This window comes from Pezoporus occidentalis, unplaced genomic scaffold (genome assembly GCF_034315485.1).
Source record: "Pezoporus occidentalis ecotype Australia unplaced genomic scaffold, CSIRO_AGI_Poc_V1 ctg32, whole genome shotgun sequence".
NCBI classification, from domain to species: Eukaryota; Metazoa; Chordata; class Aves; order Psittaciformes; family Psittacidae; genus Pezoporus; species Pezoporus occidentalis.
This window is the reverse complement of record NW_026915158.1, coordinates 1,384,030-1,402,613: the sequence shown is the minus strand read 5'-3', so window position 1 is coordinate 1,402,613 and position 18,584 is coordinate 1,384,030. Positions and strand designations below refer to the sequence as shown.

Genomic DNA, 18,584 nt, shown 5'->3' with positions numbered 1-18,584 from the left:
GGGAATCTCTTTGCTGTCTTCGGTCTCACACTGCAGGTGGCTAGAAACCGAGACAAGGTTTTTAGCAACACCCAAATTGTGAAGGTAGGCCCAGAAAATTACCTGCTGAGTGAAAGCAAGGCACCACTAGCAGCATTTTACAGGGGTTTATGTAAGGAACAGAGATCTGAAGGCAAGTCCAAGAGGGCAGCCATGTTCATCCTTTTAGTGATCAACTGTGGGACTGATGAGCATTTTCTATAACATTATCTGATCAGAGGCCAGGATTCACCAATATAATTTGTTTCTTGGCTTTTCCGAACCACAGCTTAACGAAATAAATTGGAATAGATTGGACAGAGTTGGATAAGTTCCCAAAACAAGTCTGTCGTCACTGGACAGAAAAGTAGCATGCATCAGTATGAAAGGCTACAGGCTTTTGCTGCCAAGGGTTTTATTATATCACTCCTGACAGACGGGGTCAGGCTTGGTAGGTGTCTGACTCTGCAGCTCCATCTCTTGGCAGACACCAGGTAACAAACACGCTGCAAAGGCTCTTCATGCAGAGATGCATGGTATACTTGCTTCAGTGCAACATACTCATTTCCTTAGCAATAACGGAGGGACATAACTCTAACCTAAAATAGAAGAGGGGATTCTCTCTTTTGCTTCCTTCAGTGTTTGTTATATTATCAGCTGTTGCTCTGGAAACAGAGTCCCCAAGTCAGAAACTGCAAATTCTAATAGGAGAAACAGGAGTTTGTGGGTTTTTTTTCCAAATGTTTTAAAAATACATAATTACATTTTTAATTTGTTGCTGTTTGTCACTCATGAGATTGACATGAGAATCATGTCAACCACGAAAATTCAGCAATTCCTGGATAAACATTTTTATTGAAAAAAACAACAAAAAGTTTGTAAACATTTCTGATCAGCCAATTTGAGCTTTTGGTAGCTGATGTAATCATGAAATACACAGCTACACTGTTCTCCTTGTTTGTAGGTCAGTATGTCTAATGAAAAAGAAGAGCCCACAAATTATCAATCTATTATTATTATTATTTGCCGCACCGTGGCCTTCTGCAGCCTGTATGACTGATGAGCTCAGCAGCAGCAGTGCTTCTGAGTGAACCTTAGTGATTTATCCTAGTTGATGAAGTGCTTTTGCTATAAGAACAGATTAGTTAAGCCAAAGATTTTCAGACCCACTAATAAATCATGGTAATGTGTTGATCTGACCTGGATTTAAAGTATTTTAAAAATTGGTAATTCTAAAAAGTACAAGATAAGTTATTTTCTACAAGTGCAGATAAACTCAGGCTCTTGGAATGAAGAGGAATAAAATGCAGACACAAAACAGTCGTGGACAGTCAAATGATTTCAGATTTTTTGCTAAGAAAGTTTGAAAATCAATAGAGAAACAGAAGAATAAAAAAGGTGGAAGACAAAATCTTCAAGTAAACCAAGAGAGGAGCTTGGATGAGATATCAGCAAAGCAAAATGCTATCACGGACGAATGCAGCATTTTCAAACAGAAGATGGTGCCTTCTGAGAGGAAGAATAGGAACTGCATTTTCAGGCTTCTAAATTTAACTGCCAAGAGTCAGAAAAACACTTGGGTGTCACTGTAGGCATTTTGTCAGAGATGTCTTTCAGTGCTAAAAAAAGGAATAGTTAGGAAAGAAAAAGAATGGAACAGAGAAGCAATACTGAAAATACTTTTTATTACCCAAACAGTGCATTGTGATCAGTTCTGGATACCTTGATAAGGACAAAATAGAAATGAAACAAGTTCAGAAATGACAATGAAAATAATTAGAGGCATGAAAACCTTCTAGATGAATAGTAAAATCAAACCTGTTCACTTCAGAGAAGGGAAAATATAAAGGTGTTCAAAATACTGAACGGCACCAAAGAAAGTGAATCCTGTTCATCATTTCTCATCATACATGAGCAGGAGGGCATCTGTTGAAAATGAAAGGCAAAAAGGTGAAAGGCAATCCTTTCCCACAGCATACAACTGCCTAGTCCTTTTCCTTCCCACCGGAGGCAACCGAGGCCAGGAGCTTCATGAATTAAAAGGGAATGGAAATGTGCATGGAGAAAAGAGAATACGTCAAGTGCTAAAAATAAAGCTGTGATTTGATTTTAATGGAGCTTCTCTTCCAGTGGAGGCTGCAGTACATAAAGCAGTCTTTGAGGGTGGGCAAGAGCAAACTTTTCCCCTTCAGAGGAGATTCCTTTTAACTACCTTGCTCCAGCATTTCTCAGATCTTTCACTGCCGGACCTGACACTTTCCACTGTCCCAGAGAGGATGCTGAGGCAGATGCAGGAGAGGCTAGTTATTGAGCAGCAGGCTCTGTTCTATTGCACCAGCAAATTGGAAGAAGCTGTGAGAAGCTACATGCGGCCACAGGGAGACAAGAAGAAACTGAGTCTGCAAGAGTGCAAAAGTGAAAATCATCCCTACAGCTCAGCTCAGCTCCTAAACAGCCAAACTTTCAGAGAGCGATTTTCCCACTTGGAAACTAGCAGGGGGAAACAGAAAGAAGCTCTGAGTACAGTGCTTTTCCGGAAAGACTATTAAACTGACACAAGCCTCTGAGAGAAAATTTCACTGCCTGTGCAAAGCAGAAGAGTCATGAGTAACCCCAGAAGCACTGAGGGCAGCAGGACATACCAACTATCTTGAGTGAAAAGTGGAGATGGCGTCTTTGCTCCTACCGAGGAACAAAGATACCCTGTATTCCCCTAATCAGTCTCATTTTCACTCCTGTATAATCACACATGGTAACTCCTACTCACTCGATTTATTGCTTTTATTGACAACTTTCCTGTGTTGTTGCTGTTATTGAAACACAAAGTAGGAACTGATACACTCATTTATTTTTTTCTTAGTGGCTTGACCAAAAGTGAAACCTTTTTGGCTTTTCTTTATTTTTTTTTTTTTTTTTGAAGATATGAAATAAAAAAAATATGACCAGTTTTGGCATATACACAATATCCTACTTCTTTCAGCTTACACTGTTAAAGTTTTAGTAAGGCCCACTGTGGTGCTCTCAGGGATTTTACAAACAAGCAGGGGTGATTTACCACTTTTGGAGATGCCAAACAGGAGCGTTTCTCTCTCTCTGCTCTCTACTGAGGGACTCAAGGGGTGCCAAACACCTAACCTAGGAACAAAGGTTTGTAACTGAAAAGAGATGGTATAAAACACACACACATTTTCAGTATTTCGAAAATGTTCCACCTTCTTGTTTCAGCATGGAAGGGATGTTCTCTCTCTTCCAAAGCAGCAAAGGTTCTAAGACTGCTATGACTTGAATTTAAAATGTAACAGATATTTCTTTGTATGCACAGATGGCAGTTTCTACCATTAGTTCTGCCCCACAACTCTTATTTTTGTGTTATTTTACCTCCACTTCCCTCACCTGATCTAACACGGCATCCTCCCCAGCTAGTGAAGTTAAACAGTCACTCTGCAGAGTTAAGTATGACATAAGTTTTTACACTACCAATGTTTTCTCAAGCAGCATTTTCCAAAAGGCCAGGTGAAAAGATTCACCTGATGCCTCTATCAATGCATTATAGAATCATAGAATCATTATGTGTGTTTCTTTTTGCTTAGTAAGTTGAAATTCCATTACACATGAAATTCATTTGCAACTAGTTTTCCTTTCTCTTAAAGATACATAAATCATTACTTGCTACAAGTTCTTTCTTCTATAAAGGCCAAGCTACTGTTTTGAGGGTCGTGTACTCTCTCTGAGATTTTCCTAATTTCTGCACACAGCTTCTTCCTCTGAGGACAGCCAAAGGGGAGAGCCAAGCACGGCAGCAAAGGAAAACAGCCAAGTACAGCCTGGGAAGAATTTCACACACCTCTTTCCTTCAGTCCCTCAACACATACTGACAGAAACAAATATGACTGAGAACACCACCAATCCGATCTGTTCTGGTACACAGACAATTATCACAAAGTTGATGAAGTTTTGCAATAAGCAATATAAGCTGTAAAGCAGTGCTTAGAATGGTTAACATTTAAATACATACAGAGATATTTTGCTGTCCAGCACTCTGCGGGGAATATTAAGCAGCTGAGATACTCACAGACCTTTCGTAGTCTGGTTCTGCGTCTGCATAAGACTTCTCAAGATAATCAGAGATGGGTACAAGGATTTCAGTGCAAAAACCTATAAAGTCAAAAGTCTTTTTGAACAGATTATGAAAGCCAATGAAACAAAAGGGACATGCTTGTTTATGTGATCATTTCCAGCTCAAGCTTCTCTGGTGACACCAGTGGGATAGACTGTAAATATAAAACAAAAAAATGGAACAAGATGAGTCTCATATCTTCAGCCTCTGCTATGGCATCAGCTGGAATTGCAAAGGTGCTCTCATATCACTTGGTTCTGTAACCTGCTCCCTGTAACCAGATGAATTACTTTCCTGGGTCTTTTGAAGTTCAGCTGAGACAGGCAGCTTGGGTTACAAACTTAATCAAGGGAAGACCAAAACAATTGTGGCAGAGTGTGAGCATACATGTGAAACATGAAAGAAAAAACAGAGGTATGATCCCTTCCATCACTGCTCATCCTTTGGTGTGCCCTGCAGGCACCCCACCCAGAGACTTGGAGTTGGCCTTGGATATACAGGTAACACAGGGTGGGGAAAAACTTTCTCCAATACCCATGCCTTTACAAGTAGCAACTCCTCCAGCTGGACAACTTTGCATCTGTGTCAGTAAATGCAGCTTAGCAGTTAGGGGACTGTGTATCTTTGCGAAGTGAGACTTCAGTGAAACTCCTCTCATCTGAAGGAAATTAATTTGCTTTGCCAAGCCAACTTGACTTTTCTAAAACAGAAAAACAGACTAGCTGAGCCAGAATGTAAATTTACAAAGTGATTTGGAGAAACTAAAAAGTACTTTTGAAAACCAGAGGGAAAATGCGAAGAGGGAAAATTATAAGGCACCAATTAGAGTGGAATGCGAGTTGTCCAAACTAACACGGGATTTTTTTATTTTGTTTTCCACAAGAGTCTGCAAAAATATTGAAGTTTAGTGTCAGCACCTCAGACTGGCACAAAGAATTGAGATATTAATAATAAACCACCAGATTTCAAATAGGAAAGAGAAAAGCAAGGTGGTTTAGGTTTTATTCACTGTTTTAATAGTTTGTATCCATCAAAATTCAGAGGAATTTCAATGGGATCATAACTCCATTGCATTTTTTTAAATCAGCAATCAGTAGAGTCCTGTGACAGTGCTTTAGGTTCATGAAAAAGCCTGATGGAAGTAAAACATATGCTTGCGTTTTGTCAGTGTCACTTGACATCACTTCCATTTCTGAGTCAAAACCAGCATGTGTGCACACATGCACGCATGGATATATATCCTTACATCTTTTCCATAATGATTTCCTTCCACAAAAAAAAGGGTGGGTTTGTATTTTTTTACCAGTGCAGAATATTGGTAAACACTGAATTGGTTCACCCCTGAGTCTTGGTAAGGTCCATTAAGTTCCAGTGGAAGAAAGAGAAGTGCAGTAAAGTGACAGTTTGTAAGAGAATCACGTATAGCCCATTCACAGGTCTTAGAAAAGGCTTCTGGAATCTCCAGGTTATGTACATATTTTGACAACAAAGAATTCAGCTCTGAAAAAGAAAGTCCACACTCTTTAGAGAAAATCTTACAGCTCCATTCCTACAAAACTGCTTAAAATGTTTAAATAAATACAAATAAAAATCAAGAGGAAGGCTCAAGCTTCCCAGTGCCTGCAGCCAGGCCAGCTGGGGTGCCAGACCTGGAAGGATGTACTGCTGGCTAAAAAAATGGAGGGAAATAAGCTGAGTCTGGCATCACCCATCTGGCTCCTCAGCCCCTTGCCTGCTCCTTTACCTCGTTGCATCCTTCAGACCTGCTGCAGAAAGCCAGCCCACAGCAAAAGTTCAAAGCCTTATCACCTCCCTGCACTGGCCAGAAACTGTAGCCCTGGGACTTTGAGGAAGCAGCAGCAGCAGCCAGGGGAAATGGAGGGAAGGGAGGAAAAGCTGCTGCGTCACTGTATAGTGCTTGGCACCCAGTTGCCGGGAGTGAGACAGCAAAGTCAGCTGCGGTCAAGCCTAATACCCACTAGCAAGGGGGAGAGCAGCAAAGATGAAGCAGCGGGGATTTCCCCTCAGCAACAGTGATATTTGAAAGGATAAAGATACAAACACTTTTTGGATTGCATGGACACTTAGCAGGAGTGTGGAGGAGTTCAGAAGAGGCTGTAAGTGCTTTGGGTGTATCTTAAACTGCGTGTAAACTGAGTAAATCTCTGGTCAGCTGTGAGAGGGAAGCTGCAGCGATTTATTTCAGCTAAAAAGGGATTTTATAAGCTTATAGGCTTTCTGGGACCTTTGCTTACTGAAATGATCATCATTGCAGCTGTGTCCAAGGCACCTGCTGTCTTCACCTGCTGCTTCTCTCCACAGAAGGTATGAGAGAGGAAAAATTTTCAATGCTCGTGATTATTTTGCCTGGGAAACTCAGCACATAGGGACTTAAATCCTCTTTTGGGAACCTCTCATCCCAAATGAAACTTTAAAAAAAAAAAAGGCAAAAAACACCAACTTACACCAACTGAAGCAACCAGAAAGGTCTCTACCACTTCTACCTCTATTTTCTGGGGGTCTGAGGCACCATGGACTCAAACGTGAATGCCCATGTGGTGGCACAGCCCAAACCCAAAGTCAGGACCCAGCTGGTGACCATCAGCAAATAAGGGAAACAGAAGGAAACAGAAATAACAGGCTTAAAGAGAGAAATGTAAAGCAGGGGCCCCCAAACCACCCGCATATTGCCTATTACACTATTAACACTGCAGAGACGTCCAGTAGACGCCACCAGCAGGAACTCTGCCCAGATGTGTTAAGCAATTCCCTGCTGATATGGATTGCATCAGCTCTCCGGATACAGCTAAGTCATGCCAGTGATTTTTGCTGCCCTTGAAACTCTTTAAAATACACAGTAAAAGCTTTGGTGGTTGTTTTATTTTTTTTTCTTTTTAACTATTGTTAAAAATCAGATTGCCCCATATGTTTTACATTTTCAGTTCATTTGCTGGGATGGAGAATACCTTTGGGCAAAGTCTTTGTTTCCTTAAACTTAACTCAGTTGTGCTACTCATACAGATGAACAGTTTTCAGAGGTAAGTCCAGCAGTAAGTACAGACTACGGTTTCTTTGCCATGTAGATGGTGCCTTTCCTCGTTATGGCACAGCCTCTTCAGTTTCAGTGCTCTTTGTCCTCTGTTTATGAACCAGTTCCCTGTTCCTTTGCCCTCCTCAGACAACCTCAAAATTAGGGCTAGGCAGCTGAAAGACAGCTCTGACCACCCCTGTTCACATACATTGCTTCAAATAATTTCCCTTGTAGAAAAATCTCTCCCAGTCGGAGGGTGGCTTCCCTCCAGACGTGCAAAGGGCTTTTGTGAAGAGCCAGAGCATCCTTTCCTCCTCCCCACAAAATCCTAGCCAAATCACATCACATGCATCAAAAAGAAGAGAGCAGGGTCAAAATGGCACCCACCTCACTCTGCCTTTCTGCCCAAGAGAGGAGACAGCCCTGTGTGTGGAGGGTGCCGTGTCAGGGAGAAGGAAGGAGGCAGGTGCTGGTGGCTGGGTCATGCAGACATGCCAGGGACCTTGGCCATGTCCAGCTGCCACTCCCTGCATTAACTCCTGCTCCTTCAGAGGGGACAGGAAAAGCAAACCCTGGAGAGAAGCCAGCAGCAAGCTGTCTAAAAGGCCAACTTGAAGGAATGTGGTGATCTCCCATCTCAGCCCCCCCGCCCCTTTCTCTCCCCTGATCTCCCCTCAGCCCCCCACACCCTGCTCAATAATCCTGTTTTACACATCTTGCTCATCCATTAGCAGCCTTACCGATGTCCACAGCCCCTCCAGCCTCAGAAAGTTCTCCTCCAAGTGACTGACAGTGCTGTCACATGCCAGATTTGCTCCTTTTAGCCCACAGGGCTGGGATGCTTCAGGCTGAGCAGTAGCCAAAACTGAAGAGAAACATGCCATCCAAGCACCATGTAAGAAGACACCTGATTGATACATGGAGTGGATGAGGATCAGCATAGTCTACAGGGTGTGGGGGAGGCAGGGAGCAGGTAAGAACCAGCAGCTGGAGAGGGAAAAGGCAAAGATGATCCGGAGGGCAAAATGGGGAATGCACAGTTTTGGAGGCTGGCAAGACCATGAGGAAAGCAAGATGCAGGGGGAGTAGAAAAGGAAAACTGGGACTGGCTGAGTAGTGAAAGCATGAAAGAGCAAAGCAAGGACTAGTGTTCAGCAAGGCAGTAGGAAGAGCAATGTATAAATAAAAAATGGTACAAGCACAGAGGCCTGGGGAAAACCAGGAATGTGGAGAAAGACAAGGACATAACACCAGGTGAGTGAGAGGTGCAAAGCAGCGTGCAAAGAAAAAGTAGAATGATTAAAGCAAAAGCTTCTGTGCTGAGAAGTATTGAAGCTCTCCTTTTTTTTGTCTTTTCTGCCCACAGATATCTATGAAAGTTTCTGATTAAGCATCCCAGCTCTCCCAAAAGCCTCAGCCACCCCACACAGGTCAGCTCTCTACCACCTTCTTCATAGCATACCTGGCACCAGTGCTGCAGGGAAACACATTTTTGTCCTGGCTGTCAGCATGTCTGCAGATACCAATAGTATGATAAATCCATGTGACGTCTTTGGTTTTTAGAAACCCAGGTTCCAGATGTTGATTTCATCTCTCATGGCACATAGCATCATCTAACCCCTGCACAGAGAATATGCATTAGGAGATACAACCCGCCAAGGACTCTGCTCAGCTGATTGTGTTTACTTCTTTTTTAAAATAAAAGATTTCAAATGAAATATTTGGAGCAGTACAAAACCCCCAAATGTGGTTTTCTTAAAGTCAAGCACATGGAAGAAAAACTTTTTTATTTTATTTTTCTGGAGGAAAAAGCAAAAACATCACAGTTCCAGTCACACAATCACACTTCCCAGAGGGGTTTCCAGCTGAAAGGCAAACCCATCAATGAAGAATTTAATTTTTTTGCAATGGAATTTTTCCTCAATAAATGAACAAATTTACTTCATTTCTTCACCTCAAATTTTCTATTGTAATCTGTAAAGCACAGTAATGTTACCTATTCATCTCTTTCAGATGTTATGAAAATAAAGCCATGTGAAGCACGCAGTTGCTATAGTAATTAGCATCGTAGGAAAAGGCCAGTGAGCCAGCAAAGGACATTGCCTCCAGAACAGGGTTTAAATCATGCATGAATTGTATGTTAACCTTAAGACCCACAAAATGAGGAGGAGAAAAAAACATACCAATTCTTTCAAGAACTCTGCAAGAATAAATATGCTGTGTGCTGATATAATTAAAGGCTCCATGGCTCACACAGGTACCTTCCTTCTGACATTTCCTCAGAGATTTTTAGGCAACTTGGCAACTAGAAGAATGTTTTTATTAGTTAATGGGTTTTGTGTCAAACTCTATTTGATTTACCTTGTATGCATAATTTAGTCTCATGCCTGGATACTTGAGGAAATTATGAATTTGCAAGTTCTTTTTCCATTAGACTAGATGCTTGTAAGTATATCTAAATCATGCCATACATATATTTAAAACCTAGGATAAAACCTCTCAATTTTTGTTCTAACCCTTGTCCGCAATATATTTTGTTGATCTAGAAAACTTTCTTTTTATCAGCTTTTTGCTCAGCACTATCATCACTAAAAAAGAAATGTTTCCTAATCACCAGACATGATGGGGCTTGCTATGCTTTGAAACAGCAACATGCTTGGCTGCTTAAGAGCATTTGGCTTTGTGCTTTGCATCCAACCAACAACGCACCCAAGTAGGCTGCTATTGGACAGGGACTTAATCCCTGTCATGTTTAATCACTACATTAAAAGATTTAAAGACTAACACTAAAGGCCATTCAGTTTAGGCACCATAGACTTAAATGATGACGCTTCTGTTCTGCATGACAACAATAAGAAAGTTATCAAGTCCATACTAAATGCACTGAAAAATCCTGTCTCTGCTTGGTGCATAACTCTCTGCAGCAAGGATGACTCATCAGCTCCTGAGTGCAGAAGACATGAGGGAGCCATTTTGCATTTCCCCAAGAATGTGACCCCCACTATAAAGTCTCCTACTTGAATACCACATTGCTTCAGGATGTGATTGCTAGCAGCAGCAGCCAGGGCTGTTTCTGACTGTTCAGTTGGCTAAGGAGTTAAAAGCCCCTCTTGGAGATGTGGATTTTGCTACAATTCCTCAAGTGCTGTTACTCCATGCTTAACTCAAATCTCAGGAAGCTGCATGTATGTTTTTTCCTCTAAGGCCACACATCTCCCTTGTTGCACAAATTCCATTTGCTTCCAAATTTACTTCCCCAGTCCAAATCCAGTATTAGGCATTTTCAGCCTAGTAATTCATCAGCCAGAGGACTCTGGTGCTACACATGAACTATGGGGCAAACATAATATCTTCTTTGCTGTGTCCTAAGATCTCAGTTCCTCAGTGTCCATATGAGGGCACTGATGATGACACCATGGATTCTTTCTTGAGCTTCCTACAGGTTTTCTTCCAATAGAAACCAGGTAGGCACTAGGGGAGGAGTCATGCTCTCTTTCTCCATAGCCTGCTGTCAGGGTACAGGCACCACAGCTCAGAGGCATCCTCATACAGCTGCCTCATGTCTCACAGGATACCCCATTCAAAGTCCCTTTCCCTGGCAAAGACCAAGTTTAATCAGCTTCAGAAGATGCTTTGAGGATAATTAGTTGTTTAACCAGATCATTTCCGGAGCATTATTGAGCAGACCAGAGAACTTGAGGGGTGCTTTTAGTCTTTTAGCTTTTACTTGCTCACATGTTGTGCTAGTTAACTTTGCTGCTTAGTTTATATCTGTGTTAAGTGTATCTGGAGGTTGTATACAGATGTACCAAATAAAAGAACAAAATAATAAAATTAATCATCATATTGATTTTAATCATATTCCTACAATAAAAATGGAAGTTGAAATTCCACCTGAGATGGACACCTGAGATGATTCCATCGAGTAGGGAGAAAATACATTAGAATACCATAATAAGGAATTCTACTGAAGATACAAGATCTTTTTAATTGTTTTCACTAATTCATATAAAAAACCTCAAGGTTTGGAACTCAAATCAAAAGAGAGTTGAAAGAAAATTTGGGTCTGCAGCAGGTTTCCCCACATTACAACCCCTCTTCTTCCAAAAAAACAGTATAAAGGACTGAACCTGCAAAACCTGCCTTGTATGACCTCCCCTGTGAACAACAGGGGCTGTCCAAAGCCTTTCACTTATTAGTTTCCCAAGAGGGTAAGAAATCAGTATTGTGATAGAAATGCATACAGTACCTTTATAATTCCTTTATCTACTGACAAAATGTCATTTTTCACAGACTATCCTACAGTAATTAACACTCTTTCCAGCTACTAGAAGCTGGCACACACTTCCAGGGAGCAACTCCGTTTCAATAATCAGTTTCTGCCAGCAGCTGTGGAGCAAAGACATCCCTCCCTGATGCTTTCCCAGCAGCCCTTTTACCTGTGCTGCCTTGACTGAAAATATTTTCACAGCCACAAAACTAATAATATCACACATCTTTTCAAACCTCAAGTCTTCCTCATATGGTAAAAAAGAAGAAATTGTAGAACAGCAGACCACACAGTGATAACCACTGATATATAATCTACATAAGAAAGTCCTATCACAGTAAGGTCATTCTTCATGAATGCTTAGTTAGAATTACAATGCCTCTATATAAAAAATTAGCAATCTATTCCATTTATCCTCATTTTATGTTGACAATATATACAGTCATTCAAACCATTTAACTTTTTTCTTTCTATTAAAAGTAAGCCACTGTTGTTTTCTGACTGATTACTCATGAGGGTAATTGTCTTTCTCATAGGTGTATGATATCCCAATATGGGTAGGATTTAACAGTCCAAAGCAACCTTTTCAAATATTAGCCTTTGTTGTACATTTGCCTTCTCTTTCCATGCATTATTGTACACATACACACATATATACACAGATAACACAAGAAGTAAGCTAAGGAAAACAAAATACTTCTAGCCCAGCCACTGCTATCAACAGACACTCGAAAATGAGACAAATCATGATCCCTGTATACAAGAGAATTATTTGTTCGAGTAGGTCAGGGAAGACTTAGCCTAGGATGTTGTTTAATGTAAATGTAATGTAAATGACTTTGCAGTTTGCTATATTCCATCATTCACATAACTTGCATACAGTCTGTGGCATAAATAGCATGGAAAGTGGGCTTCTCTTGAGCTAAGTTTATTTATTTACTTATTTTTATTTAAGAGAGCAGAAACAGAAATATGAGTATAAATGAATCATCAATGGTTGTCAGTGAGATGGCTTCTCCAGTTCTCCTTCATATGTGTTTCTGTAAGAAAGATAAAAGTTGCATGCCCTCTGTGTCTGCAATGGGACAGCATGAGAGGTGTTTTCTTCTTGTAAGGAAAGTTCAACACGAAGTATAGAGCTGCTGTATTCCTTACCCAAAAATTTGCGTATCACCACAGAAGGACTGAGGATCAGAGCTTCACTTATGTTAAACATTTTTGTTTTGACATTAATTTTTATATTATTTTCAACTACTTTTATCAGTTCATGATTTTACAGATTTGGCATCACTGGGTGGGGGGGGAAGATTTAGGCATGACAGCTAGTGTTTTGGCTAGTTATGTCTTAAGCATATGACACACTGTATGAAAGTACTATTTCCAGTATTACAAGCATTATAACATTAGAAATGACTCTACAACTCTAATTCCAGTTTATAAATGATTACAAGCACTTACTATGCTATAGAACTCTTAGCTGAGAATCCTTCATGCTTATAACTAAGCTTTTGAGAAGCCTGGAGTCTTGGCAGAGATATCAAAAAACAACATCACTCTCAGGGCAAAGATTTTCTTGTGTAAATCTTGCTTTCATGTTCAGTAGAAGTGTTCTTATGGAGAAGGAAAAAAAAGGCATGGGGGCTGCTTGCTACATTTAGGAGCTCATTTGTTTAATTGAAGAGTGGAGAGCATAACAGTGTCTGTAACAGTGTCTGTAAGCATCAAATTAATCAAAATTATAAGATGACAACTGAGGGATGTTCCTTCTGGAGTGTAACATGTCAGCCTTAGAAACATCAGTACAGATACTTCTATAAAAGATAAACCCCCATCCTATACAATGCATATTACCACATTTCCCCTCATTCTGAAGTAGAGACTCTCCAGCAATTTCCAACTATGTACTCCAAGTTGGAGAGGGTAATTTGTACCTTGAAGGAAAACTTCCCATTCCAGCATGAAAGTTCGAATTGGTAATGTAGTCTCAAAGATGTAGTTCATACAATTTTGGCTCTAACTGCACACCATTTTAAAATTTACTATACCTTTTCACTTCCTTTATGGTCATTACAGATAAAAAGTCCTAAATAACAGACAAGCATCCAGTCTAGTTCATACAGTAAGAGCAAGAAACTGGAAACCGGAAGACTAAGCTCTGACGTCCAAGTAAGTCCGCTGTCTGCTCTTACAGAATCTACATTGTATAATGGTCTTACCCTTGAAGTTATGACTTCTGAGTGCTCATCCAATTTTGTAATGCCTTTATTTCGGTAATGACATCAATTTTGACCAATTTAGAAGTGTGAGATTGTATTCATTTTCAATATCCTCTCTAGAATGGTGAGGACACCAGGTGAGGTACTTCCTGTCAGATGTCACTTGTGAGAAAGCATACTGGCATTCACCCACTGCTTCCTTTTGCAAAAGTGGTATCAGTTCAACCTTTCAGGGCTACAGAATAACCCCTGGGCACAGAATCATATCTGCTCTGTGGGTTTTTTTATTCTTTCTGTAATTGCAAGGCTGTCAAGGAACTTGTAGGCTTACAAAGGAAAACCTGACAAGAAGTCACAATTGACGTTTAATGTATCTGATTCTCATGTGCATTAAGAGCTCTCTATATTTCTTCTTCAATGTCTCTAAACAGTGTGAAGAAGCTGGTATTTATTTTTAAGTGCCTGCAATAAGATCTACATTGTAGATTAGTAAACAAACTAGTTTAAAGGAGCTTGTCCAATCTTTAGTAACACCATAGTTTGCTCACATGCTTGGTTTTTCCATTTAAGTACAGTAAAGTCAGTATTTCACAGTTCACATAGATTAAACACCAGTTTAGAAAATCAGCACCAAAAGCAATACACTGTTTCATACCTGAGCAGACTTTCTGAGAGACCAGGCAGTGAAGATCCTGTTTTCAAAAGATGCTTATTTTTAGTTCAAATGAGTTCTGCATCCAGACAGCTCCAGTCATCGTATTTGAAAGAGAAAAGCATTGGGAATAAAGAGCTCTGAAGCACCTTGGTAAAACTCCAAGGTCTATTTTCATCCCAAGGGCCAAACCTTTTAGTACTTATTCAGGCAAAACTCCCACATATTTTTCCTCTGTCATGTAGGATTTCACTTTCTCAAGTGAAAATATCTGTGTTTCTTCAACATGCCATACAGAAAGTATTCCTTTCTAGCAAAACTGTGAAAGCAAAATCACAAATGCAAAGATCCCTTACTGTAGATTTATGTTTGGGCAGTGGTGGATTGACATGTATGGGATAGATGTTCAATGCTTTTCCAGACAAAACATTTATCGAATGCATTTGCTGCGTACATAATGACCTGAATGATCTACTCTGCACATGGGTATTACCAGTCCAGAGTATATTACAGTTCTGGGGTCAAGAGGTACAACATGGCCACATGCCAATGTTGCATGGGGCTGAGACAGGGATTATATAGTAGATTCCATAGAAAAGCAATGTAGGCACACAGGTCAGATGCAGCCTGCAACAAACTCTAGAAGGAACCTAAGCATAAAACTACATCCTCCAGCAAGAGGATCCTCCTGTAAGACAGTCTCAAGAGAGTCTCAAGACAGCCTCAAGATTCTTCCAAGATTATGCAGTATTTCCCAAGATTACTGCATCTTCTGTGGTCAGCAATGGGGATAGTGGTTTTCTCAGGAGACAAACAAGCTATAGTACTTTTAAGCTCTGGGTTCAAACACAATTCACCTCCACTTTGGTAATAAATTAACATTTTCATCCCCTTCTCCCCAGCTACAATCAGTGATCAATGCCTCCCATGTCCTTGTACTTCTGCACCTCCTCTGATGATCCTTGGAAGTCAGGGAGCAAGACTCAAAACACAGGAATTAAACTTCTACCTAATACTAAAACCAATCAATTCATTGGGACAAGCCATGTGAGGCAGCTTAAACTCTCCTTCTTGTCCCCCCATCCCCTCTTACTTCTGTGTTTTCCTGCAAGGGGCAGCCAGCCAAGCATCTGGTGATGAAAAAAATGTTGTGAGTTGTACATTCTACATTTTGGGTAAAGACATACTGCAGGGTAGGTCCCAATAGCTACAGGAGGTTGAACCTCTCATAGCTGTCTCTGCAGCAGCAAGAACTACAGTAAAATGAGTACTGCTGCTGAGGAAAGGAGGCGACACTTCTAACGTCTTCTAGCACCTGAGCCAAGAGAGGTTGGAGCTACGGCTGATGCTTTTTCTTCTCAAGCTAAACAAGGTTTCAACTTCAAGCAGAAACCCCTCGGGAGTGCCCTCCTCAAATTAAAACCTCCTCAGACAAAAGTGTTACCAATGCAGCTGTATAAAAACACTGGGCACAGAAAGCTGTACATTGTATGCAATTAATTGAGCCTTCAGCTTTTCAATTATCTCATGATGACTTTTTAAAATTATTTATTGACTGGAATATATATGTATAGCTATTTGGACCCAATTTCACCAAAGCACTACTGCAGTGCTAATAACCAAAGCATACTTTGTATTCAAGGAATGAGCTGTTTAAATAGGAGAGCAATTATGACATTAAAATGCCAAAGGAAAAAAAAAGGTAAATTAAGTTTATCACTCTGTAGCTCAACCCAAGGGTAAAGTGAGCTTCTGGCATGACACAAGTTTGTCTTGGAAAAACAGTGTCTCGTCTCAAAAGCAATTGGGCATTGTGCAGTCCCTTGTTTTAGAAAAATATGTGCTCTGTTTGCACTGGGATTGCTTGTCAGACTTTTTTTTTTAACCATGGCAGGTTGATAAATGCAGATGCCTGCACCCTTCCAAGCATTATTAAGCATGTCACATTAATTGCACAAAGTCATTTTCCTGTGCTCAGCAAGTCAGACTTCTATATATATCTTGGAAAAATAATGTAAGCATGTGGTCAGAAAAACAGCTGTCAATCAGGCTCCTCTTTTACAACCAAAACAACAGTTAGCTCAAACCTGCACAGCTATGTGATGTAAGGCAGTTTCAGCCATGCTATATGCTGCAGAACATACCAAGATCTCCTCATGAAATCTCTGAGTAAACAAAAGCATTTCTCCTAAGCATCTTTTACAACTGCAGCAACTAGTCAAGACTTCTTTCTGAAACCAGACACCATGTCAGAAACCAGGGCCAGGCTGTGAATGTAGGAAAGTGTGAGATACAGCAGAGCAGACAGCAGAAGGGCAGAAAACATAGGACTGAAAATCCATGCAACGCTGGCATCCTCACAGCATAGAACCAGCAAGAATGCAAAACAGCAAAAAAAAAAAAAAAAAGAACATGTCCAGCCAGCTCCCATGGGAAGAAGAGAAAACTCTATGCTCTGCTCCTTCAAGAAGAATGGAGGAGGCAAGTGCAAGGCTGGCAGAAAGATGATAACACTAGATTCGGAGATGAAGTGGTGTGTATGAGCTGCTTCTTCTTTCACCCTGTTTCCTTCCAGAGGCCATTGTGCCTGGCAAAGCATTCAGGGAAACAAGACTTTCCTCTGATGAGCTTATCTCAGCAAAATGCAGCAGGAAATCTCCCTCAGCTTGCAGGGAGGAATGGAAACAATCACACTTGATCAAGATCAGCCTTCCAGAAATGGGAACCACTTTAAGATAACATGACCTTCCACATCACACCTTAACCACAGACCAGTTCATCTCTTCATGAGTAGAAAGGGGAGAACAAGTGTACTTTTCAGGACACAGAAGCATGAATGGCCCTTCAGAAATGCCCTCAGAAAAGTTCAATCCTTAGGTTAAAATGAAGAACCAGATATAAAGTAGCTCAGATTCTGGAATGAAATAGTGAAAGCCACTCTTGATTGCATGTTCATGGATCACACATCACCTCTTCTTTCTTCAAGTGGGGGGATTTAAGTTAATTGGAAGCATACCTGACAAAAGGCAATGTTGAGTTTAGTCAAGGAATGAAATAAACTTTTCTCAGTACTGCTTACATTTTGCTTCTGTACTTTTCAAACTAATGTTTCTGTCTTGTGAATAAGAAGTACAGTAATTCGGTAGAATTAAAACATTCTCTTTGCTATTCCTACACTCCAAACCAATGGCAAAAGCTAAGGGCTTCATACACTAAAAATTAACACTGGCAAAACCCCACACCTATATAAAAACATATGGGAGGTGGGGGGAATCATATTCGAGCTATCTCCAGAGGACTTTGAAAAGTGAAATACATATGTCCTTATTTCCACTTGCCTCCCTTATATCTGACTCCATTAAGAATTTTCCCACAGCTTTCAGCACAAGGAGGACCATGTTTACTATACACGGCAAAGGGTAAAGTGGCTAGAAGGTGCTGGACAGGTTTTAAGATTTGGGGGGCACAATATTAACCACTTTAAACTACTTATTTCCTCACCATCAGGACAGGAGCGAGAAGAGAAAAGGTTAGAAGCAAGGCCCACCTCAGTTGTGACCTGCCTTCTACATCCAGGGCTTGAGGTCAAAGCATCTCGCTTGCCTGCCAAGGCCTGGATGTGCAGTCTCCACCGCACTGTTTTCGCTTCACTGCCCTCTTAAGCTAAGGATTACACTGTATTAAGCCAAATGATTTGCAGTGTGCTATAGACAGCCCTTAAGGAGCTCAAGTCTCTCCATTTGCACTGAAAACAAGATCTGAGTCAAGAATGTTGCTGTCACCTTCAAATATCTACCAGGGCAAGAGATGAAGACTAGAGAACAGACCACCACAGTCCATCATAATCACCCAGTCACTACAGGGATTTTTTATCTCTCAGTTGCCCAGACTAACCACTAACTCAGAACTTTGATATTTCATTATATTGATGATGATCTTTTCCCCTCACTTATCTTTTTATCTGCAAAGGGAGGCATAAAGGATTCAGCTATCAGCAAGTTCGAGCATTTGGCTTGGTTCCAAAGGCTCACAGCACTTCAGTGTACACTTTCTGTCTAAAAGGATTAACTAAGGTAGATTGTTCACTAAAAAGATGCTACTATCTAAGGGGTTACACTTACAGGGCTTCAAAATCTAATTTTCACTCACATAATTATTTGAAATCATCACCAAAATGATGAATTATCAGGTAATTTGTATTGGGGATTTCAAGTGAAATGAGAACAGGACACACGCATCATAGAATCATAGAATCATAGAATCATAGAATAATTAGGGTT

General features: G+C 40.6%; 1 long non-coding RNA gene across 2 annotated transcripts; it reads right to left on the bottom strand.

Annotated features, from left to right (window-relative positions):
- Nucleotides 1-3,867: 3,867 nt before the first annotated feature.
- On the bottom strand, nucleotides 3,868-10,344 carry LOC134168706 (uncharacterized). 2 transcript variants are annotated; one of them, XR_009966636.1, is made up of 3 exons: nucleotides 8,629-10,344; nucleotides 6,391-6,546; nucleotides 3,868-4,173 (listed from the first exon to the last, which is right to left on the bottom strand). It is a non-coding gene; the product is annotated as an uncharacterized LOC134168706 (long non-coding RNA). The 2 variants fall into 2 exon arrangements; XR_009966635.1 differs by having other exon boundaries at nucleotides 6,391-6,502.
- Between the last annotated feature and the right edge of the window lie 8,240 nt (nucleotides 10,345-18,584).